The sequence below is a fragment of the Sciurus carolinensis genome, unplaced genomic scaffold (assembly GCF_902686445.1).
Source record: "Sciurus carolinensis unplaced genomic scaffold, mSciCar1.2, whole genome shotgun sequence".
Lineage (NCBI taxonomy): Eukaryota > Metazoa > Chordata > Mammalia > Rodentia > Sciuridae > Sciurus > Sciurus carolinensis.
This window is the reverse complement of record NW_025920311.1, coordinates 62,805-88,344: the sequence shown is the minus strand read 5'-3', so window position 1 is coordinate 88,344 and position 25,540 is coordinate 62,805. Positions and strand designations below refer to the sequence as shown.

The window sequence follows — 25,540 nt, the reverse complement described above, 5'->3', positions numbered from 1 at the left end:
TCACTGAGCCCACATGGAATTGAGCTGAGTACACAGCCTCAAACAGCAGAGCCCAATGTGTGTAGGCTGCTCCACACGCCTCTGTGGACCAGGTGGTGAGAGAGGGTGCTTTCGTCTGCCTGAGAAGACAAGGTAACTCCCCACCGCCACCCACTTGGTGCTGACAGTATACTATGAGCTTGGTCCTCTGATCCCCCTAGGTCTCACAAAGCATTTGGTTCTCTGAGAGATACATGGCTTCCTCAAGACCCAAGCATGAGGTGATGGTACACTTGGTCTCGGAGGTATGGTCTTACCTTGGGAAGAGCAGCTCCAGCACCTGCTGGCTGGTGATGAAAGCTGAGTAAATAGACCTGAAGGTGCTGCCCCAGTCGGGGTTCCTACCAAAAAGACAGGCACCAGCTGGTTCATGAGCTCTGCCTCTCTGTTACCTTCAAGGGTCTCTATCCCACAGGGCTCATCCGTGTTCGGAACCAGATCATTTTCACCCTGGTTTGGGACCAAGAATGGTGGGATCAAAAATGGAAATGGTAGCAAACAGAAAAATGCTTTATCCCAATATAATGAAGTAACATCAGAGTGGGACAGTTCTCATTGGCACACACACACACACACACAACACACACACACACACACAGAGCCAGAGTGTGAGTGGTGGGCCATTCATGAGGGATCCTAAATGAGGGCCTGCTCTGCTCACCTGTCCTGTGCTGCTCAGTGTTGCTGTTGAGCTTCTCTGGGAAAGTGTCCCCAGACTCTGGCGTCTAGGACGAAACCTCACCCCTTCTTCCCACACAAGAGCACGGTGGTCCCCCTGAGATTCCTGGGGGCCTAAGGCTCGACATTTTTTGAAACAACAAGAGAACATCCTTCTCGCTCCAGTGTCTCCAACAGACTGAGCTTGGATGGGTTCGCTCAGTGAAGTGGGTGCCTAGTTACCAGGGTTCCATGTTCCATTTGATCCATCATCAAGGCACTGAGGTCATGTCCTGTGCTGCCTCTACCCGAGCCTCTTATTCACACAAGACTTCTCCCAAAACCGAAAGGGCTTCTGATTGCTCCCACCTCAACCCACATCAAGTGCACAACTGAACACATGTTAACCAACAACTACACCCACCAGACCCTACCCACCTTGGCTCCCAATAGAGTTCCAGCGTGAGGATTCAAATCTGAATTCACAAGCAGATCCTCGTTCTCACCAGCTCTATGACGCTGGACCAAACTTTGTGCCTCTCATGGGTTCCCCAGTGTCCCCAACATTTCAGGGTATGGATGTAGCCTTCGATTTCTAGGTTGTCATTGGATATATTTGCCTATAAATACCTGTACTATCTCTGAAAGCAATAGACAGGAATCGTAGGTTATGAAGGCACAAACTTAGAAACGGTACAATCACAAGAAGGGGACAGACAAAGAATGCACCCCAACTCAATCAGGCTTGTGTCCCACATAGAATTCTGGACAAGGTTGGTCTGGGGAAGGCAGAGAACATAGCTTGGACTAGGCCTGCCTTTGTGAATTAGAGCTTCTGGTAGGTAAATAAGATTGAAGAGGATTAAGAAGACAGAGCTCAGAGTTAAGAAGCTAACCTGAGATGAGGGAGAACAGCTGCATGCCCCAGCTCCAGATGTGAGTGGGCCTGCAGGGTGTGGGGTTTGCAGTATGGAAGTGCAGGGGTAAGTGCTTGCTCAGATGAGGTCAGAGGAATGCATAGGGTGCAGGCTAACTTGCCATCCTTTTCCCTCCCAAGCTCCTGGGTTTGCAGGCCACCCTACCCCACAGAGCTTTATTTTTTTATGTCTTTGCAATACTGGGTATTTAGAACAGGGATGCTCTCCTACATAACAAACCCTTTCTAGTTTTTCTTTTGAGATGGAGTCTCATGAGATGTTTGGATTGGCTTTGAACTTGTGATCCTCTTGCCTCAGCTATTGGAATTGCTGGTATCCAGGCATGTGCCACTGACTCATCTTTTTCTTATCATTTATGTATAAATAATTTTCTACAGTAGAAATTGCTCAAACATTATGTAAAGCATGCATAGGCTTAAATCACATTTGGCTTAATGATTGATGCTAACCAAATGCAAAGATAAATTTCAAGGATTTTGCTTTTCCTTCTAATTGTTGTTGCCATTTAATAGTCTTCTTTGAATATATCTAAATGGATACTTACTTTCATGAAGATTTGCTAAGTTTTTTTTTCCAGTGCTGAGCAGTGAATCTGGGGCCAGGTTTATGCTGAGCAAGTACTGAGCTATATCCCCACACCATCAGTTTTGTTTATTTTAAAGATTTTTTTAAAGCTTATAGTTTTATTGATGTAGCCTAGTTGTAGAGAGCATGCTTAGGATGTGTAAGGCCTTAGATTTCATTCCTAGCGCATATGCATGCTCTCTATCTCACAGACACAAACAAGGCTTACAAATTTATTATGTCAGAGTTGCAACAAAAACTCTTATTTCTGTTTATTTTTTGAGGTGCATGGGTGGTACATGGTAGTAATTTAAAATAACTTTTTTAAAAATGTTACAATATCTTAATGAATATTCTGTTTTGTCTGTTGGGAAATTTCTTTTGAGAAGGCTTTGGATTTAATTATTTTTAATGAATTGTTTGTTTATTTTCTGAAATTCTTTTTTCACTTTATTATGTATTTTAAAGTTATATTTCTGTGGCATGTAAGTAATTAATCGTATTTTGCAACTCTTGCCACCATTCATTTTCAGAACTTTTTTACCCAAAACTCTGTATTCATTAAACTCTAATTTCCCATTCTTCACCCCCCACTAGTTCCTGGCAACCACTGTTCACAAGTTCTATGAACTTTGCTACTGTAAGTACTTGAATATAAGTACAAACAATAGAGTATCTGTTTTGTGATTCATTTATTTCATTTGGCTTAAAATCCTCAAGCTTCATCATTGTGACATGAATCAGAATTGCCTTCCTTTTAAAGACTGAATAGCAACCATTATATATTTGTACCACATTTTGTTGATTTATTCATCCATTGATTAAACTTTTGTAAATTGTAAATTAACTTCCCTTATCCACAGCCACAAACTAAGGCCTAGATATTTGTCTAGATCATGAAATGTTATTGTTCTGAAGGGAATATAGCCAAAGAATTAGAGGGAGCTCTGTAAATTTATCTATCTTGCTAAATTAAAGAATGAATGTCTTAATGTTAAAGTATTCTAATATGAAAACACTTGTGTTGTGCCATACCTTAAAGGTCAAGAGATAAATTTTAATTATATAAATTATGTATCAGACTGTGGCATTATTTTATTCTACTTGAGAGAATCAGTAGAGGAACAAACTCTCTTTTACACATCATCACAAAAACCCAAATTAAATGAGAACACTAAGAAGAAGAATGACTTCCTTAGAAAACGTCACCTCTAATAAATGTTACAAAGAATCTTAGACACAAATGTTCTGAAACCTTCAAGAGTAGAAGAACAAAATCATAAATATTCTGGTATTAAACTTGTGTTCTTATACATATTTCCCCTGGAACTAAAAACAAGACTAAAAAGGTAAATGTGTCTACTTGAATAATTTCTTTTCCACACAATGCATGTCTGAACATGTTATGAAACATTAATAATCAGATCTCTCAAATAGTCTCAAACTTTATTTATAGCATCATGTTGGTGAACAAAATAAGTAAATTCCCTACAAGTTACAGTAACTTTAATCCCTCCTGTTCTCATTATCACTTTAAAAAATTTTTTAACCACTTTACTTTTATAATGTAAAATAAAATTTTTTGACTATGGTGTTGGATTTTACAGAATCTTAGTTTCAATGTTCATATATTTATTTTTCTTTATACACATATATACCATATTAAAGCTTGGTAGTTACCCTATTAAGCAAAATGCTTCCAAACGGTGACTTGGTATAATACTCCACCTCCCTTACAATGCACAATATTACAAGCCACCTAAGTGAAAATATTTTAATTATGATAAAGACTTTTTTACATAAATTTCCATGAGTAATAAATACCTTTTGTTATTCAACAGTCCTCTCCCTCAACAAAGAGAAGCATGAGTTAGTTAAGAATCTTCAGAGGCTTTAAGTGAACCTACCTGCAATTGGGATCCCTCCCAGACATGTGTTGTGCTGTGGTGGGAGATTCAAGTCCAAGGAAGTACTATTTGAGGTGGGGTTTGCTGTGTGTTTCAAGGGCATGATGCTGTTGCGTGGAAAGGCCATCCAAGAATAGTAGGCTGCCTGGCCTGGAAAACTGAAGGAATTGTAAATTGCCCAGTGCTTCTGCAATTGAGGGAACCTTTGTGGCATGACTGGAAGGGTACAATTAAGAGTTTGTCCATGCAGCAGGTTTAGGAATCCAAAGCCTAGAGCTTTGGCAGTTGTTGTATGTGAAGAGGAGTTCTGAAGAGATGTGGATGAAAGGTAAAGTTTGTCTTGGATGAACAATTCCTGCTCACTCAGGTCTGCTAAGGCTTTCTGAGTAACATCAAAAGGATCAAACCCCAAGTCATCCTCTGGTTGTTTATTAGAACCAAAGCCAAATGCTGCTTGCCAGTCTGTACAGGATGATACTGGGATTTTTTTATGGTGTGAAGAGACTGTGTGAGTGGTGCCATAGGCCAATCACTTGATGTCCATGGGGAACTTGGAAAAGGAGGAGTCCTACTTGGGATAGGGTTGGAATGGCAAAAATTGTCAAGAGAATAATGACTGTGACTCTGTTACTGCCTCTTCAAATGGAGACCTTGTACTGTGATTGCATGAACTTGTGGGGATGCCTGGATATGCCTGGATTGGGTTTTGTTAAACCAGGTGGTGGTGAAGGTGTATCACTGTTAGATTCTGCTGAGAATTACCACAATTTCCTATACTGAGAGAATCTGAAGGTGTATCAATGGGGCTGTGCAGTGGTGTCACTTGGTTGTTATTTTTATTGACTGAACCCATAGATAATTGAAGAAAATTGGAATTAACTTATACAATTCTTGAAATAATTTTTGTTCATATTATTGGTGTTCACCCATGATAATTTCCTCTTTTGTTCCTGCCTCATCTCCCAGTTCATGTATATACACACAGTCAGGTTTTGGACACTATATATTCTGTAAGAAGTAACTGCAGTATTTTTGTACCTACAGATGTCTTAAGAGTTCTGCCATTTACCACCACATTGTTGACATACTGTATTGCTCTTAGAGCATTTTCTGACCAGATATAGGTCAGATATAAGCATTGGCACTAGGACCCTGTGAGCCTGCATATGATGTGCTATTATTGATGACAAAATTTATGTGCTTTACCAAAGTTTTCAAATTATTCTGGTTGTTTTAAAACCTCTGGGTCAGCTAGGCACTGGAACAGACTTAGAAAGAAGTTGAGGTTTGTTTGCAGGGCACATTAAAAAAAAAAAACAACAACAACAACACCCACAGTGGAAGGTAGTTTTTCTGTTTTCTCTCATTTTGTTCTCATTTTTTATCCTTTGCAGTTCTTCCTGTGAGAGTGGTTTACAAACTTCTGGATCTTCTGGATGTGGCTTTCTATGTGCAGGACAAAGACCATTTTCATCAGTGCAACATCTAGGCCAACAAAATTGACAAATCTCATGACCATAGGTAGGTGCAAGGGAAAAAGTTAATCTCACACATCTCAAGGACTCCACACAGACTGCATTTCACAGGGTCTTCCTTAGCATCAGGATTTTGAGATTCTTGATGTTTATTAACAGTGACAAAAGTTTATACTAATTTAAGGGACTGAGAGCTAAACTTCAGAAGTTTGAAGACCCACCTGCCTTCCCTCACTTTTTCCTTTGTCAACTGCACTTGCTGCCACATCCTCACAAGAGACCACTGAACTAGTGTCTGGAAAACTCTTCAGAACCAGACCGGAATGCTTCAGCAAATCCAACATCCATGGCTGAGAAAGTTTCTGCTTTTGTTCGATTCCACAGCCAGACAGATCACCATATTTCATTAGGGTAAGACTCCCCCTGTTTTTAATTTTATGAGAAATCTTGTTATTTCCTTAGTGTCTATATTCTAGATTTCCACCACAATGTTCAAGGGTTCTGTTTGCTTTATATCCTGACCAGTATTTCAAAAAAAATTTTTTTTAATTTTAAATAGTAGCAATGCTAATGGAGTTGAAGTAGTTTTCCATTGTGTTTGATTTGCATGACTCTAGTGACTAGTGATGTTGAATATCTTTTGTGGTACTTATTGGCCTTTTGTATGTCTTTGTTATAATGTCTGCTCAAGTGCATGCTAATTTTTCCAGGCTACCATAACAAAATACTACAGGCTGGGTGACTTAAGCAATCACTTTATTTTCTCATAGTTTTGGAGTTTGAAAAGTCCAAAATCAACATTCAGTGTTCAGTTTTTGGTGAGGGCTCTCTTCTTGGAGAGTGAACCTCTGGTGTCTCTGAAAAACTCAATAATCCTGTTGAATCATGGCAACTGAAGATCTTATTTAATCTTCATTGCAACTGTTAAGATCTCACTTCCAATTATATTGTCACATTAGGGAATAGGGCTTGAAGATTTGAAATTTGAGGGGACACAAAGTTCATAGAAAAGTACTCTAACCCACATTTGAGTTCTATTTGTTGTTTTGTAGAGGTATAAAATTTTAAAATATATTCTGGATACTAATCATTTATAAGGTTCATGTTTTATGCACATTTTCTCCTGTGTATTGCCTTTGTATTCTTTGATAGTGCTCTTTGAGACACAAAAAGTTTTCACTTTGGTGTAGAGTAGTGTATTTTCTTTTGTCCTTTAGTCACTTAACATCCATGTGAACCAGTGAATCAGGAAATGAACACATCTCCCTTTTTAGAAGGCAGTTTCTGGTCATCTTAGGCCCAGAGGGCATGATAACACTTACCCCTCAACTTCTTAACAGGCTGAAGGACAAGGATGCTTTCAGATACTTTCTCTTTTACCTTCTCTTCATGGTGCAATTCTTTGGAGGGTTACTCAGATCATGTAAATTTCTCTCTGAAGCTCAGCTCTCATAGAGTTCATAGATGAGTGCTAGGACTTAAATCTTTACCTTCAAACACAACAGTAAAATGGAAATAGGCTATGTGTTCACCAGGATAGCATTTCAGGCCTCAGAACAGCATCAGGGTTGCTATGAGACCCGCTGTCTCCAAGGCCTCAGCAGTGCATGATGACCTATGGATGACATCAGCACAGTCCAGGCAGTGTTCAGAGTACTTCAGGATTGCTAAAGTCCATCACCTAAGGTGGTAACTTTTATACAGTGGAAATTCTATCATGAACTTGAGATTTCATACATTGCACTTGACATCAAAATTAGAGAGATGATATGGATTATGCAAAGGAAATTTTTCTGTGTGTCTAGGGACACTGTATTCCTCATTCTCCTCATTGGTGAGGATATGGCAGTACCAGAGAGGGTCAGGCTCAGAACCATGCTTGTCTCATAGAAAAAGTAAGTCTTTATTCCATTAGTACTTTTACATTATGTAAATAAGAATATCTTCTTTCAAAACTTTTTCAACATAGTTCTTGAAACTAATGCCAGAGCAATTAGTTAAAAGGACAAATTAAAGGGATCCTAATAAGAGAAGCATAGGTCAATGTATCCGTACTTGTCAATGACATCACTCTATATTTAGAATACTCAAAAAGCTCCACCAGAAAACTTTTAGAACTCATAAAGAAATTCAGTAATGTAATGGTTATAAAATTAAAACCTATAAACCAATTTTGTTCCTATGCATCAATGCAAATTTTCTCATCTGAAAGAGAAATCAGGGAGACTATTCCATTCCCAATAGTCTCAAAAATATTTCAGAATCAATCTAACAAACAGGTAGAAGGCCTCTATGACAAAAACTATGGAACTGTATGAAAAAAATTGAAGAAGGCCTTAGAAGATAGAAAGATCTTCCACATTCTTGGCTAGGCAGAATTAATATTGTCAAAATGGCCATACTACCAAAAAAGTTGTGCAGATTTAATGCAAGTCCTATTAAAATTCCAGTGATATTCTTCATAGAAATAGAAAAATCAGTCATGAAATTCCTTGGAAAAATAAGAGCCCCAGAATTGCCAAAGCAATCCTTAGCAAAAAAGTGATAATACTAGATATTAAATTATACACAGAGATATAGAAACAAAAACAGCATTGTACTGACCACAATACAAATATGGAGACCAGTGATACAGAATCCAAGACACAGAGACAAACTTACATAAATACAGTTATCTCATACAAGAAAAGGGTGCCATGAACATATATTCGAGGAAAGATGGCCTCTTCAAATAATGTGCTGGGAAAATTGGAAATACACATGTAGCAAAATGAAATTGAACTCCTATCTCTCACCCTGCACAAAACTCAAAGTGAGTCAAGGATGTGGGCATTAGAGAGGTTGTGACTATTATAAGAAAATGTAGGACTATCTTTCCATCATGTCAGCTTTGGAAAGAAAAATGGAATCACCCTAAAAATCTTCACAGCCAAGGAGACAATCAAGAATGTGAAGAGAAAAACCCACAGAATGGGAGAATATCTTTGCCACCTGCACCTAAGATCAAGCTTTAATCTCCAGGATATATAAAGAACTCTAAAAACTTTACAACAATAAATCAAATAACCCATATAGGAAATGGGCAATGTAACTGATCATATTTATCAAGAAGATATGCAAATGGTCAAAAAATATAAGAAAAATTGTTCAACTTCTCGAGAAATTAAAGAAATGCAAATTAAAATTACACTGAGATTCCATCAAACTCCTTCTCAGCAAACTCAGAATGGAATCACCATTTAACCCACCTATCCAACACCTTGGTCTATACACAAAGGAATTAAAATCAGAATACCACAGTGATACAGCCACATCAATATTTATAGCAGTTCAATTCACAAGAGTCAAACTATGGAACCAACCTAGGTACCCTTCAACAGATGGATGGATAAAGAAAATGTGGCATATACACACAATGGAATATTACTCAGTCATCAAAAAAATTAAATTATGGCATTTACAGGTAAATGGATGGAGTTGGAGAATATAATGCTAAGCAAAATAAACCAATCCCAAAAAAACAAAGGATAAAAGTTTTCACTGATATGGATGCTAATTCACAATGGTGGGGGAAGAGGGGAGAGCTAGGGAAAAATGGAGATACTTTACATGAGGCAGAGTAGAAGGGAAGAGAGGGAGGGGGTATGGGAGTTGGAAGTAGTAAAATGAATTGGACATTATTATTCTATGTACATATATAATTACATGAGCATTTTGATTCCATAGCCTGTACAAGCAGAATAATAAGAAGTTATACTTCATTTATGTATGATGTGTGGAAATGCATTCTATTCTTATGTATAACTAATTAGAACAAAAAATATTTTTTTAAAAAATGTCTTATGGAAGAAATTGTTCATGACATTTTCATGGGGTTAAAAGTTCTCTATAATATACATTCAAATGTCACAGAGCAAATATTTATTTATTTATTTATTTTTATTATTGTAAACAAATGGGATACATGTTGTTTCTCTATTTGTACATGGAGTCAAGGCATACCATTTGTGTAATCATAAATTTACATAGGACAATGTTGTTTGATTCATTCTGTTATTTTTTCCCTTCCCCCCACCCCTCCCACCCCTCCCACCCCTCTTTTCCCTCTATACAATCCTTCCTTCCTCCATTCTTACCACCCTCCTATCCCTAACCCTAAATCTAACCCTAAACCTAATGCTAACCCCTCCCACCCCCCATTATATGTCCTCCATCCGCTTATCAGCAAGATCATTCATCCTTTAGATTTTTGAGATTGGCTTATCTCACTTAGCATGATATTCTCCAATTTCATCCATTTGCCTGCAAATGCCATAATTTTATCATTCTTCATGGTGGAGTAATATTCCATTGTATATATATGCCACAGTTTCTTTATCCATTCATCAACTGAAGGGCATATAGGTTGGTTCCACAATCTGGCTATGGTGAATTGAGCAGCAATGAACATTGATGTGGCTGTATCACAGAGCAAATATTTAATGATTAAAAAGTTTTCAGGGCCATCATATGTATGAGAGTTTGCCCTCTATTTCTGACAAGCCTGTATTTAGGAACTGAGCACAATGAAAAGTTTAAAACTCAAATTGCATATACTGCCAGGGTAGGATCCTTGGAGGAAATTTGTGATTTGTCCAATTTTGAATCTCAGACATAAGATGACAGATTTTTTATGCAGATTTTTTTCTTTATTATCCTGACAATAATTTCTAATACATAGTTTCTTTACCTGCAAAATTTCATCCTTTCTCTTGTTAAATAGTTAACTCAGGATCCACTAGTGCTATTTTAATATTATATACTCATTCATATTCCACAAAAATTATCGTTAATGCAGATTTCATTTTGGTTAAGTGGCTTAACAGTTTTTAAATTAATGTATAGAAGAGCAGGATATTTTGGCCTTTGGAGTTAGGCTTTATAACTGAGTGTGAATGTGTGACATAGCCAGAATATGGGTATATGTGTATGTGATGTATGCCGTGTGTGCTTGTGTGTGTGTGTGAATGTGTAAGAGTGATCAGTAGGGGCTACTCACATGGACATTCCAGCATGCCACCCAACCACATTTCTACATAACATAAACAGAACAAGTGAGATAAATTCTTTATTTATCTGTGAGACAAGCATGGTTCTGCGCCAGATCCTCTCTGATACATTCATACACTCACCATGTCTCTGCAGGTGCATAATGTGGTATCCCTAGACACATAGAAAAATTTTCTTTGTGGAATCCATATTGTCTCTCCAATTTTGTTATCAAGTGCAATGTTGGAAAATTCAATAATGATAGAATTTCCACTATATAAATGGCATCTTCTTAGGTGATGGGCTTTAGCAATTTTACAGTTCTCTGAATACTGGCTGGGTCCCTGTGATGTCATCAATAGGTCATAATACACTGCTGAGGCCTCAGTGACTGCTGGTCTCATAAGAACATTCATGCTGTATGGAGCACTGCTCAAGATAGTGTTTGGAAAACAGCATCTCTTTGTTTGTTGTTTTTGAAGGTATAAATTTCATTCTCAGTCATCATCTATGAACTATTAGAGATGTGATCTTCAAGAGAAAGTTACCTGTTCTGAGTAACCCTCCAAAGAGTTGTATCTTGAAGGGAAGGAATAAGAGAAAAACCTAGAAAACACCTTCATCACCCAGCTATTACAGAAATCAAGAGGTCTGTTTAGAATAGTCTCTGGGTATAAAGTAGCCTGGAACTGAATTGTACAAAGAGAAGAGAGCATTTTTTTTATTTTTATTTTTTATTTCTTCAGACTGCATTTTGATTCATTGTACACAAATGGAGTATAACTTTTCATTTTTATGGGTGTATACAGTGTAGATTCACACCATTTATGTAATCATACATGTACATAGGGTAATGATGTCTGTCTCAGTCCACTGTCCATCTGTCCCCACCCCATCCTGCCCCATTTCCCTGTACACAATCCAAAGTTCCTCACTTCTTCTCTTATGCCCCCACCACCCCTCCTCTTATGTATCATCATCCACTTATCAGAGAAAATATTCAGCCTTTAGTTTCTTGGGACTGTCATTTTTCACTTAGCCTGACGTTCTCTAGTTCCATCCATTTACCTGCAAATGCCATAATTCTATTCTTCTTTATGGCTGAGTAATATTTCATTGTGTGCATATACCACAGTTTCTTATCCATTCATCTATTGAAGGGCATCTAGGTTTGTTCCACAATCCAGTTATTGTATAAAACATTGATGTGGCTACATTACTGTAAACATTCATGTGGCTGTGTTACTGACATATGCTGATTTTAAGTCCTTTGAGTATAAACCAAGGAGTGGGATAACAGGGTGAAAAGGTGGTTCCATTCCAAGTTTTATGAGGAATCTCCATACTGCTTTCCAGAGTGGCTGCACCAATTTGCAACTCCACCAGAAGTGTATGAGTGTGGTTTTTTCCCCATATCTACACCAACCCTTCTTGCTTGTGTTCTTGATAATAGCCATTCTAATTGGAGTGAGATGAAATCTTAGGGTGGTTTTGATTTGTGTTTCTCTAATTACTACAGGAGAAGAGAGCATTTTTAATTCATGGTGGGTGGTGTGGGGGTGGTGTGAGGAGAGAGGGAGAAAGTGCAAGTGACTGAAAAAGGTATAAAGGGATGTTTGTAGGATTCCTGAAGTCTTCCTGAGGACCCAGGTTGTCTGAGAGTGAAGAGAAGATGCAGATAACCCAGGTTTGTCTCTATGGTTTTGGCCCAGATCACCTACACCAAGGCAGTGTATGTCTGTCAGAGACATAATGGATGATGTAGGAAAACTTTCACTGGCCTCTTCCTTAAGAAATTGAGTAAATAAATGATGCTATAAATCTATTATAATACTTTTTCCTGCTAATGAAGCTGAACGTGTTTGTCATAGAAATTAAGGAAACATTGAGGAACCCTTAAATTCTTATAAACTGATTTTACAGAGATGAAGATAGTTATATAGAATGTATATGCTTAGGAATGGAAAGTAACTCTCATGCTTCAGACTATGAAGATACAAATGTGGGGCTCATGTGTGACACAGAAAAATAAAAGAACATATGTACACACAAAAACAAAGCAAAAAACTAAACATGATGGCTAAGTTGAGATTAATTTTGGATCTTTATGGGAAAAGAGGTAGTCGTTATCAACACGGAGATTAAGTTTAAACAAATCATTGCTCAAAATCACCAGTGTTTGATGGTTGTTGTGGGACAGTGAAAGGTCACCTGTAACATTTCAAATTATTGCTCATGTTTCTGAGAGTATGTTTGGGTCTTGTGTGTTCTGAAGGTCACTGTACCGAAACCTGGAGAGTGAAGTTGTCTTCATTCACCTTCAGTAAAATCAACATGTATTCAAGATTTTATTAAGTTAGACATGCCAAGCCCATAACCTAGTCATATCCACTTGCGTACACACACATACACACACACAAACACACACACACACACACACACACACACGTACTACATTCTATTGCTTTCCAGAATGCTTGCACCAATCTTCAGCCCCACTGATGATGTATGAGTGCACCTTCCCCCACATCTTCATCTACATTTATTGTTACTTGTATTCTTGCTAATTGCCTTTCTGACTGGAGTGAGATAAAATCTCAAGATAGTATTAATTCACATTTCTCTAATTGGTAGAGATGTTTAACGTTTTATCATATATTTGTTGACCATGTTTGTTTCTTCTTTTGAGAAGTTTCTGTTCAGTTACTTTCTGTGGTGGCTCTATTCACTCAACATTACGTGAGAAAAATTCATCTGTGCTACATGTGACTCATTTGTTCATCTTCATTACTTTGTGTAATATATGAATAAAAACATGCCACACCAATTACACAACCTGTTATCAAAGCTCATGGTTTTTCCTTAAATACATTGATTTTCACATCTTCATATTCTTTAATTTTTTTCCTTAGATTTCACAAATACACTAATTGCTCTGGCCTCGGATGATGTTTCATTAATTCTATTGAACAGATGAAACTCATGGAAATGACACACACTCTGGCTCAAACACACCAACCGCACACACAGAAACAATCAAGTCATTCATTACAGGACATGAAATCAATGCACATAGATATGTGTGAAACTAAGAGACACAAACTATGTTCATTCTTACCCAAACTGTACTCCTCCCACATTCCCATTTATGAACACCTAGTTCACAATACATTAAACCAGGATCCAATCTTAATCAGCATGCTATGAACATACTCACAGCAAGCTCACTCACTCACCACACACCACTTGTCTGCAGTGTTTGCGTAACATGCATGCAGAAACACTCAGGAGAGATCTTGATAATCTTGGACAGTTAAATACGGTCTGGGGGGATTGGTTAGCATTGAACACAGGGACAATGACAAAAAATCATAAATAACTAAAGTCTTCAAAATCCAGATTTTAACAAATGTTTGATTTGAGGCTGTGAATACATAGGATGTGGTATGGAGAGAATGGAAGTGTGGAAATGCAGGGGAAGGTGAGCCATTCCCAAGATACTCACCAAGGCTGTTGAGTATGAGGAGTGTTGAGGGCAGGGGCCAGGTGGAAGCAGAGAGTATTGACACATCCTGTGGGAGTCAGAGGAAGGTGTACAGAACCAAGTATCTTTTTATGTGGGGGTTTGGGAGAAGTAGGATAGGGAGATGAATGCTAGGTTTGCAGCTGTTGTAGCAGCCAGTTCTTGCCCCTAATGGTGCTCTAGAGTTTACTTAGGTATTTTGGTTCTTCTAGCTATGCAACTGAGCCCAGGAAACTGAGAACTGGAGTGTGTGAGCCTTCAGGCTCCATGTCAGCAGAGATTTTAAAGAAAAATTTCATAAAATAATGAATGTTAACAGTTTTACTACTTCATGAACTCTGACACCTTCAACAATAGAGCTTTAATGGATGGCATGAATCCAATCTGAAGGAAGGAGGTCTAATGCAAACCCCAACATGTGATGATGATACAGGGCTCATAGATTTGCAGTTTGGCACAATATGCAAATTGCTGCCTATAATGTCATGGACCATACCTATTCTTAGAACTCACACATGGTATTCAGAAGAGTTCAGAGATCAAAGATGCTCTGTCTTTCATTTTGAATTTAAGAAAGTTTGTGAATTCAAAGATATGGCTCTTCCCATTGGAAGACGTTTCCTTCTTCCTTTCTCCTGGGTCTTCAGCTCTCATTTTGTTCTGAACACTCAGTGGGGTGGGTTGAAGTCACCAAGGGCTCTTGTGGCTGCAGCTTCCAGCCTTTGAAGGAAGGTTGTGCAATTGCCAGGCTTTCCATAAACTCTCCTAATTTTTTTTTTGTTCTCAACAAATATAAGATTGTTCAACTTAATATAATTAAAACAGAGAAAGAGAGAGAGAAGGGTGGGGGAGAGGGAGGCCAAGCACGTCTCTCCCGGCCATGCAGGCGAGTCGTCTTTACTCTTAGGAGAGAGCGAACAATTAGCTCACCTCCTCCTGCTGCAGACTCCTCTCAGAGATTAATAGCTGTTTGCTTAGTCATGTTGCCATGCTGTGTTTGATATTTATCCATCATGTGAACTGTGTCTATTAAATGTCAGCCTCTCATCCCGACAGCTCGCGGGTCCACCCGGCTGAAATCCCACAAACAGCCCCAGCAGCCTGGCCTGGCTCCCTGGCAGAGCCCAGGGTGGGCCACTTTACGGGTCCTGCCACCTCTGAGGGGTCCCAACCCTGTGAGTACGGTGTAGTCGCCAGGACCAGTGTAGGTGGACAGCAGGCAGGTCTCACCTGGAGGGACAGCTCAGGGGCTCAAGCGGAAACCATGTGGCAGGCTTTGACCCTGCGTGTGGTTCAACACACAGTGGGTCGTCTCTCGAGGACGTGTAACACCTGACGCCAGGCAAACACTGGATCACTTGCTGTCTCAGGTTGGGAATGGCAAGAGTGGGCCATCCCTGTTCAGCTCAGATGCAGTTATTGTTTCCTGTGCGCTGCTGATGTGCAGTTGTTTGAATCTGCAGATGCTGAACTAGGGGCTGCAGAGGGCAGACTTGTGTGTGTGTGTGTGCGTGTGTGTGTGTGTGTGTGTGTGTGAGTGTGCGTGTGTGTGGGTGAGTGTGTGTGTGTGTGGGTGAGTGTGTGTGACTGTGCATGTGTGAGTGAGACACTCAGTGCAGAGGTCCCACCTGAGTATCAGATGTGCACTTGCACCTGGGACCAGGTGCCATGATGACGGCCTCTGTGTTTTATAGGACGTCTTTCCCAGGGTTGAATTGTACATTTCCCATGACATCTGGGGTTCCTTCTGGCTCAGTTTAGCCCATTCTGAACTCGCACCTTCACAGTGAAGGTCGGGAAGTTGGTCACTGAATCAGTCAACAGACCCGCTGGGCAGCGCCGGGAGACCCTTAGCATTGCCCCTGGATCCTGGGGAGGAACTGAGCATAAGTGGGACCATAGGATGACAGGAAGACCAGAGCTGGAACCCCACACTCCAGGTCCCATGGCTCTGGAGGAGCTACGCAAATGTCCACCTGCGACCTCCCCTCCAAACAGGTGAACAGGACGGGAGGCCCCACCCCTCCTCCAAATCTCCCAGGGCCAGCTCTCTGTGGGACTTCAGAGAGGTCTTGCCACCAGGGTGCTGGGGTGGAACCCAGGGTTGTCCAAGGGCTGTTTCTACCGCAGAACTTGCTGGTCCCCTTTCTACAAGATCTGAGAAGTCTCCAAGGGCCTCCACTTGGGGGGTCAGGATCTGCCACCAACCAAATCAAGGAAATACTTGAAGTTTTCATCACTTTTTGGATGATAGGAATGAGAACGGGGATGGACATGACCTGAAACAACTTCTCTGGGGAATCAAAGCAGATCTGGGGCATCAAGTGCCTGGCATGTGCTCAGTAAAGACTTAAAGGACGTGAGCCCATCGTCAGCATTGGCAGCAGCTGGTGGAGGAGTGGGATACTCAACCTCAGAGGTAGTCAACGCAAAGCAAAGCAAAACCAAAACAAAACCAAAAAACAGGAAAATGGAAAACAAGACACCTTGAGATTTTGGCTGAGGTTACTGGGGGAAGTTTCTTCCAGTCGGGTTTTGCTTTTCCTCCATGGCTTCTGTGCTAACAACCAGGTAAAGGCCAGGCCAGCCCCAGAGCTGTCTCTCCAGGGAGGGGCCTTCCTGGGGGGCCTGGGGCTTCCATTCATGCAGAGACCCCTCCGGAGCCCCGGGCCTCCACAAGGGCCCCTCCCAGTCTCCACTCATTTCATGGAGATCTCTGTTTGGTAAATTGGATATTGAAATCAAATGTACCTCATTAGAAATAAAATGTTTCCAAGCAGTTTGAAATAAAATAAAATATAATTACTAACAATATTTAAATGTTGTAGATACTTTACTTTTTAAAAAATCCCTTTAATGTAAAATAAAGTATGACTTTAATTTAGCCGGGGAGGTGTTAAGGCCCGCTCCTGGTCAGGGCCTCCTCCAGCCTCAGAAACCAGCCTAGGCTTCTGGAACCATCCCTGACTGGGGAGACTGGATGAAGTTCTGCTGAGGAAGAAGGGCGTGCCTTCCAGGGATCTCTGGATCTCTAGGGGTCACAAGCTGTTCTTTGAGACCCTGCCACAGGTGACAGTTTGTGCCCACGTCATGTGGACAGGTCCCTGTCCTGCTCTGCACCTTAGTCTCCAGCAAGGATGCTCCCCACCCCCTCCCACTCCCCACGCTGGTTCCTGTCCAGCTTGTTTTGGCTTTGTTTTATGGTTATAAGATTCAGGCTTATTTGGTAAGTTATAAAGTCATATAACATGGTCGAGAGTGTATTTGTGGTTTCCTCTAAGATGAAGCTTCTGCAATTAGCTCCTGGGGCCAAACATGGCCAGACAGGGGCAGCTGGTGGGTGCCCAGTGGCTTTACTGGGGAGGATCGGGTGGGGCCTTGGGCTGCGCTTCTGCAGTGACATCTCTGAGTGGGTGATGGTGGTGGTGGCTTTGGAGCTCTGGGCTAGGGGCTGCTTGTTCAGCCTCCCAGTGGCCTCTGTTGCTCAAGGCTTTGGGCCCTGCGCAGGTGACAGGGGCTGATATAGGGAGCCCTGCCAGGGTGTGCCTATATCACTGTGGTTGAATGATAAGTTGGGGGAGTCCCTTATGTACTTTGTTCCCTTCAACAGATGGGCAGAGGTGACTTGCAGTGTGGGTGAGGTCCCTGACACTCAGGGGACCTCTGATCCTCTGTGATCAGCACACCGTGCAGCCCAGGGCACTTCGCACTTAACCTGCTGTGTCTGGGTCCTAGGCTGCGGCAACTGCCACAGACTTGGTGACCTAAAGCAACAGAGACGTTATGCCCCCATTCTGGAGGCCCTGGAGGCCACAGAATCTGACCTCAGAGCGTGGCTGGCCCAAACCACCTGGAGACTCTGAGGAGGACCCTCCCATGCCCCTTCCAGCTGCTGGAGGACCCAGGTATTCCTTGGCTTGTGGTGACCCCACTGTGATTGTTCCCCCATCTCCCCCTGAGGTTCTTCCCTCTGCATGTGCATCTCTGTGTCCAAATATCCATGCACTGGGAGGACCAGGGCCACTGCATGGGCCCTGCCCTGTCCTAGGGTGATGCGGACTTAACAAATTCCATTGGCAAAGACCCCACTTCCCAATAAGGCCACCCTCTCAGGCTCGGGGCTCAAACTGTCTTTTGGGGGAAGAGGGATTCGACCCCTGACATGTTCTAGTTGAGCACTGGGCACCTAGAGTGGACCCAAGAGCAGGAGTGGGGACTGAGGTGGGTTCTGCCTGAAACCTGGGTCCTTGCTACCTCTCTCTCTCTGATCAGCCTCTAGGCATCAGGGCCAGGGGCAGGGCTCCCAGCTTAAGGGGTCACTCCCCTGGCAGGTGGAGCCCTCTGGGTCCCACTAGAAGGTGCCTCTTGGCATCTTCCAAGGTCAAAGAGCCTGTGAATTAATCTTTATTTGGGTCATAGAGTCATTGATTCAACAAATACATACTGAGTGTCTCCCCATCACCAACAAACCAAAGATGCTTGACTTGAGGACCTAGCCTTCTAGGAGAGAGAGGGAGAGAGAGGGAGAGAGAGGGAGAGAGAGAGGGGGAGAGAGGGAGAGAGAGGGAGAGAGAGAGAGGGAGAGGGAGTGAGTGAGAGGGAGGCAGAGGAACCAGGAGCTGTGAAGTGACATAAAAACATAGGGCAGAACTGGGGCCAGGGAGCATCAGGCTGTTGAGTGGGATGTCAGGAAAGGCCTCCTTGAGGTGACTGCTGAGGGAGGCCTGGAGGAGGTCATTGGCTGCTGCAAAGGCCCCGAGGCTGCCACGCCAGGGAGGGTGGGCTTGGAGGGAGCAGAGGAGTGGCGGGATGTCACATACATTTAGCTTTTAGAAAAAACCTGGTGAATCACTCAAAAGATTGTGGAGTCTGGAGGCTGCTGAAGTCACCCTGGTGACCCAGGCGTGGGTGGTACGGTTCAGGCTGCATGTGGCCTGGAATCTGGTCAGAAGACGGGAGTTCAGGGTGACTGCCAGGTTCTTCCAGAGCCAGGGGGAGGTCGGCACTGTCCATCCTCGGCACGGGGACAGTGGTGCCAGGGGACAGGTGGGGGAGCAGGCAGGAACCATTGTTTCCACTTTGATCACATCAGGTTTGGGTGTCATTTAGATGTCAACGTGGAGATAAGGAGCAGGCAGGTGGCAGGAGAGGCGAGAGTTCAAGGGAGTCTGGGGTTGCAGATAGATACTGGCTGGCAGCAACCACATGTCCCTGAACATGGTGAGGACCGAGCAGTCATGGGGAGGGAGCAAGGGGAGAAGGGACTGGCCCATCAGGGTGGGGTTCCTGTGAAGCAGCCCAGGCCTTCTGCACACTAGGGAATCTGTCATGGTTGAGGGAAGGGGCACAGCAGAGGGTGGTCTCACCTTCATGTCCATCCTCACGGAATCAGCATCTGCCTCCCCTGAGTGTTACTTCACCTCTCTGAACTTCACCTCTCCCTCTTTGGATGGTGAGGGATGGGCCTCTCCTCAGACCGTTGATCATTGCTCCCGGGTCAACCTGCACACAGGCTATGGCTTCTCCTGATACTCAGGGAAGATAGAAGAGGCAGAGGGGAAGTCAGAGGAAGAGAGGAGCAGGGTACAAGGGGAACTGGTGTTGAGGTGGCAGAGTGGGCCCAAGCATCATGAAGCACAGTCAGGTGGGCAGCAACTTCCACCTTCCCTGCTTCACATCCTGTGCTCAAGTTCTGGCCCCTGTCCTCAGTTCCCACTTTGTCAGGAAAGGCCTTGGTGCTGCATGAGGGCCAGTGAAGCACCTGCAGCAGGACACAGGCAGTGCCTCCAGTTGTTCTGTGGGAGCAGACCATGGACCTGGCACTGCCCACCATAGTTCTAGCACCTGTCCTCAGTCCACTCGCTCATCCCACCTGTGCCCACATCATGTCTGTACCTTCACACCCGAGCTGCTTCCCCTTTATGTGGGTGAACCTCTCTGCAACCTGCAAGCCTGCTTTCTCTGGCCAGGAGCAGTCTTAGCCAGGAAATATGGTGATGAAGTGCAGCCTACGTCATTGTTGGTGGGTACTAAGATCTGTGTGTCACTGAAATGAAGTGTTGACCCATGGACTACATCAAAGGATCCTGTAGTTCCAAAGTGGTCACATGAACTCTCTCCTGGTGAGCACTGTCAGCTGGTGGCTTCTTTGGCTGCCTGTCACCATGCAGTCCAAATCACATTCAACTCTCTGACCTTGAACTGCTGGCTTGGCTGTGACAGAGGACCCCAGGCATCTGCAGGATAAGGCCATCCTGGGCCTGCCTGGATGGAAGAAGGATGGGACCAGGTCACCAGAAGGACTGGCCATGCTGCTGTCTGGGGCTAGTGGGGAGATGCACACCCACACAGAGCAAGGTGTCTGGCTGGAGGGAGAAGCAGTAGAGAGACAGCAGGAGAAGAACTGAACCAAGTGCTAAGAGCCTGAGCCAGAAGGACAATAGCTTGGAGCTTGCCAAGGTCACTCCAGGTGGCCTGAAGCTCTCTTTCTCTGTGGTTGAGTCCCAGTCCTGTGAAAATAAGCAGAAGCCCTTCATTTGCACAGCATGGGAGAATATATTGGAGACACAGGGCTCCGGAAATCCTTGCAGTTAACTGAGCATTCAGTGTGTCCCTCTGGGACAATACTTGGCATGCTGTGCATTGGTGACCTGTTAGCAGGTCTCCCTGTGTTCTTCTCAGGTGCTTTGGTCAGGATGTCCTGGTGGCATCTGTGACACCCTAAGTGGGCGGCTGAGTGTTGGGGACTTGCTTAAGCAGGACTCTGGAGGAGCCTGGCCCATCTGTCTTCCATTCTGCATCTGTGTGGAGGTATCCTCCTGCTGGAGCACCTTGTCTCTTATAATCCTGAAGCACAGCTCCCCTAAGAGCTTCCCAGTTCCTCCCAGGTCTGTCTACATGGGCACCCTCACCTATGCCAGGAAAAGAAAACAGAGTGCATCCTGAGACAGAGGGACAGAGGAGTGGTCACCTGCAACAGATGGTAAAGTTCTACCATGAACATGGGGGGCCTGGGTGTGGCCCCTGGGCCACTGGCCTCCTTTCTGGCTGTGTTTAAGCAGGGTGGGCTCCAATGTCTGAGGGTGTGGGTCAGGCTCCAGCAGCCAGAGGGGCCTGATACCCTTGACTCTGAGTTCAGTCTTAGTCAGCGCCAGTATTTTGAGGCCAGTGTGCTGGCACTCACCACTGTCCTGACATTCCAGGCTGGGGTCTGGTATTGCTGACCATATGGTCATTTTGCACTTGTCCTCATCTGCTCCATCTTTGAAACTGCCCTGAAAGTGAGCTCTTGTGTGACCAGCACAGATCTAGCAGGCAGGTGCACAGTCCCCTGGGGGCAGGTCATTGCTGCTTGGCCATCAGGGAGTTAGAGGACAATGTCCATGCCTTCCCTAAGAACAAGGACCAGGCTTTTCCCTCCATAGGATCGCTGGGCTTCCCTGGCAAGTCAAAATGGGGCCAGGGTAACATTGGTTAGCTCAGATCCAGGTGCTGCGGAGGTGTTTGGAAAGGGGCTCAAGCCCTGTCACCTGAACTGCAGTACAGGATGCTGAATGGACATACGTGCCAGCAGTCTCTAAACAGCCAGAATGAGCAGAGGACATCCCACACACTGTTCCTCCCTGAGGGTGTCAAGGAATTGGCTGGAGGATGAGGCAGCTGGGTGGCACTGAAGTTAAGGACCTGGGGAAGGATCCCCAGGAGTGTCCTCAGGAGCCAGCTCCCAGGTCCTGGGAACTCTCCACCCCAGGGTCTAGGATGTGTCTTGGAATTCTGCATGAGGACAACATCTCCTCCTTCTCTGCATAGAACCCAGACTGCTGTCAGGTCTGTGAGAAGACCTCCCAGGCAGCTTCCGGTCTCCTGTCATTCTTCCTCTGGAGGCCCAGTGGGCTTCAGCTGCACTGACAGTATGGCAACACCCACCTCCTGCCAGCTCACCTTCCCAGCACCCTCTCTAGGTGTGGGCTGCAACATGTGATGTATGAGTGGCTTTTCCTTAGGAACCCTTTCTTGTTTGGGGTGCTTCACACAGCTGAGGTGCCTGCCAATCAAGAATAGGCAACTTGGAGAAAAGCCTTCCACAGAAGCCAGCACCATGTTCAGAAATCATCCAAGAATGACAAGGAACCCATGACAGGAGGCTCAGAAGTCATAGGCCACTCACCACAGCAGCACAGAGGCACTGCTTTCCTAAGGTTTAGACTCTGGAATGGACACTGCACATTGCCTCTCTTGAGGGACAAGGCTCAGATGAATATTGACCAAAGTCCACCCTATAAGTCAGACGGTGAGTTCTCCAGAACCGGTCTGGACATGAGCCTTCTGGTGATTATTTGTTCCATCATGTTTGGGGGCTGGTGATTGGGGTCACCTGAGCAGAAGTTCTCAGGACTGCTGTCCTGCTGGGTAGCTATGTGGAGTACCTGCTCCACGAGTCTTCTGACTCAAAAGTTCATGCCCCATTGGAGAGTCACCTTTCCCTGTTACTTGGGAGTCTGTGTGTTTACAGGTTCAATGCCACCAAGTGTATCTCCCTCAGTTTCCACTGCTCTTCACCAGGAGAGCCCCAGGCTGAAGGCAGCAGTCTCAAAGCAAACCAAAGCCCAAAGGCAGGTTTATGGTGGTGAAGTTGGCCAAAAATCTGCACAAGTAGGGGATGTGGACACCCATAGCCCAGACATTGCCAGGGACTGTGAACATGGACTTCATCCCCATTTCTGCCTGGTTCCTTTAGGACCCTCTTTGGTTCCCTCCTGTTCCCACCAGTCCAAGGAGACCGATAACCACTCTTCTTTCACTGTCTCTTGATGGAATTCCTCCTTTCCCATTCCTGGTGTTCTGCAAAGCTGCCAGGCTGAGCCATTTTGCCCGTCTCTCTCTGCTGACTGCTGCAGGAGTCCTGGAGCACCTGTGTGTGTCCCTGACACCATTCTTGTAGTCCCTTTGGTGGCATCCCGGTCCTTTAGCAACTCTGCTGCAGGCTCTGATCATTGATGGCATTCTCTGTCAGGCTTCAGGGCACCCTGTCTGGCCATCTCTCCTCTGGTCCTCTCCCCCAGCTCTGGGCACCAGCACTCTGGTGTTTGGCCTGGGCTGCTCCTCCCTCACCACCATCCACGGGCCCCTCCTGAAGTCTGGAGTGCTGGCCTGGCTGTGCTCCTTGGCTCATGTCCTGGGAGCCAATTTGCAAACCTGGCCTTATGCTACCTGTTTTGCAGGGCACTCACTGTCCCTCCTCCTGGGACATGAGTCTCAGGACCTGCTAAAGCATTTGTTCTCCATTTTATGCTTGGTGATTTGACTTATTTTCAATCCTGGCTATGTCATTTGTTTGGGAGGTTAGTTTTTTTTTTTTTTTTTAATTAACTTGTGGAGGTAAGTCATGGAGGATTTTGAACCAGACCAGAAAGATGGCCAGCTGAGCCATTCCATGGGGAAGGTGTCTGGGAAGAGGCTCACCAGCTGTTGGCTGCTTACTGGGGTCTCGCTCCTTCCTGCATCTTCGTGCTGCATCAGCTCTAAGATGCAGCCATACTTATCATCTTTCCACTGAAATGGAAATTTCGCCTAGCGGAGTCAGTGGATCTCCCTCCATGTGGACCTGGACCAGCTCAGTATCTGTCAGTCAGAGTTACTCCTGCATTTGTGTCTCATCTGTTTGTTCCTGGGCTTTTCTCTCGGAAGGTATGGGATACCCTGCTGGCTCCCTTGCCAATTAACGAGTTAAGAGGCATCTCAGGCATCTGAGTCATGAGTCACCCTTTAAAGATCTCCTTCAATGAGTGGGAGAGTCCTAGGGGCAAGTCATGCATCTTCTTCACTGACTTAAGAAAAGGTGCATGGTATGTATGGTGTGTGGTTCTGTATGGTGTATATGTGTGTGGTATGCATGTGGTGTGTGTTTGCTGCGTGTGTGCATGGTGTGTGTGTGTTTAGTGTGTGCAGTGTATGTGGTGTGTGTACATGGAGTGTGTGTGTTATGTGTGTGTAGCGTGTGTGGTATGTGTTTAGTGTCTTTGTGCATTGGATGTGTGTGGTGTAGGTGTGGTATGTGTATGTGTGGTGTGTATGGGATGTGTGTTTGGTGTGTGTGGTATGTGTGTGTTTAGTGTATGTCATATGTGTGTTTGGCATGTGTGTGGTGTTTATTGTGTGTGATGTGTGTGCATGGGTGTGTGTGCTTGACATGAATTTTTGTGTGTGGGGTGTGTGTTCATGGGGTGTATGTGCTACGTGTGTTTAGTGTGTGTCTGTGTGTGTTGAAAGGGCATTTGGTGTGTTTGTGTGGTGTGTGTATATTTGGCGTGTGTGTGCTTGGGATATGTGTTTAGTGTCTGTGGTATGTGTGGTACATGTGTAGTGCTTATTTTGTGTGATGTGTGTGCATTGGGGCATGTTTGCATGGGGTGTGTGTGAATATGTGGTGTTTATGTGTGCATGGGTGTGTTACATGTGTGGTGTGTGTATTTGCGTGGTATGCATGTGATGTGTGTGTGCATACAGCCCTGAGTGCTTGAGGCTGGGCTACCTGTACACTGGGAAGCCCGCAGTGGATGGGAACAGAGATGAGTCCTCCTGCAGGCTCTGCAGGCCGTGTTCTTCAGTGAGCTGCCCCCCTCTAGGGGGGTGACATCATCCTTATAGTGGCATACAGAGGGTTGGCATGACATGTATTTTTGTCAGCAGCACAGAACGAGGCTGAAGAGCCTAGTGGCATAGCTGGGAAGTGGAGGATCCACCCTCTGGGAGGCTGGCATGGTCCCCTGGGCACACCTGTGCTGGAGTTCCCTGACTATCGCAATGATTGCATATCAAGTGCTGTATTCTGGTGGGCAGAATACTGGTGCCAGCAAAATAGCAGATCTGATGTCAATAATTATTGTTATCCTTGTTTGTGTTTGAATTCCATTTGCTTATAATACTTTTATCCAGCCTTTCACTTTGAGTCTGAGTCTGTCTTTGCATTTTAGATGAGTTTCTTATTCACAGCATATTGTTGAATCTTATTTTATTTTTGATGTATTCAGTCAGCCTGTTCTTTATTCAGAGAATTAAGAGTATTTATTTCAGAATGATTATTAAAAGGTATGTGTTTCTTTCTGCCATTTCAGTAATTTTCTTCTGGTTGTTTTGAATATTCTATGTTCATTTCTTCATCTTTTACTCTTCTTAGAAGTTTGATGGTCTACAACAATAATAATGTTTGATTCTTTCCTACATCTATTTAGCCTGTCTACCCCTTCATTGTGATTTATTATTTCACATGATCTCCTGATTGCAATTGTCTTTATTTCTCTTCTGGGTGTAGATAGAGTTCTCTTAAATATAATCTATAATGCTGGTCTAGTAGTTATGAATTCCCTCTGTTTATGCTTAACAGGTATTTATTTATTCTTAAATTCTGAA

General features: G+C 43.8%; 1 pseudogene; it reads right to left on the bottom strand.

The window, feature by feature from the left end:
• Nucleotides 1–4,091: 4,091 nt before the first annotated feature.
• Nucleotides 4,092–7,457, bottom strand: LOC124975571 (CCR4-NOT transcription complex subunit 4-like; annotated as a pseudogene).
• Between the last annotated feature and the right edge of the window lie 18,083 nt (nucleotides 7,458–25,540).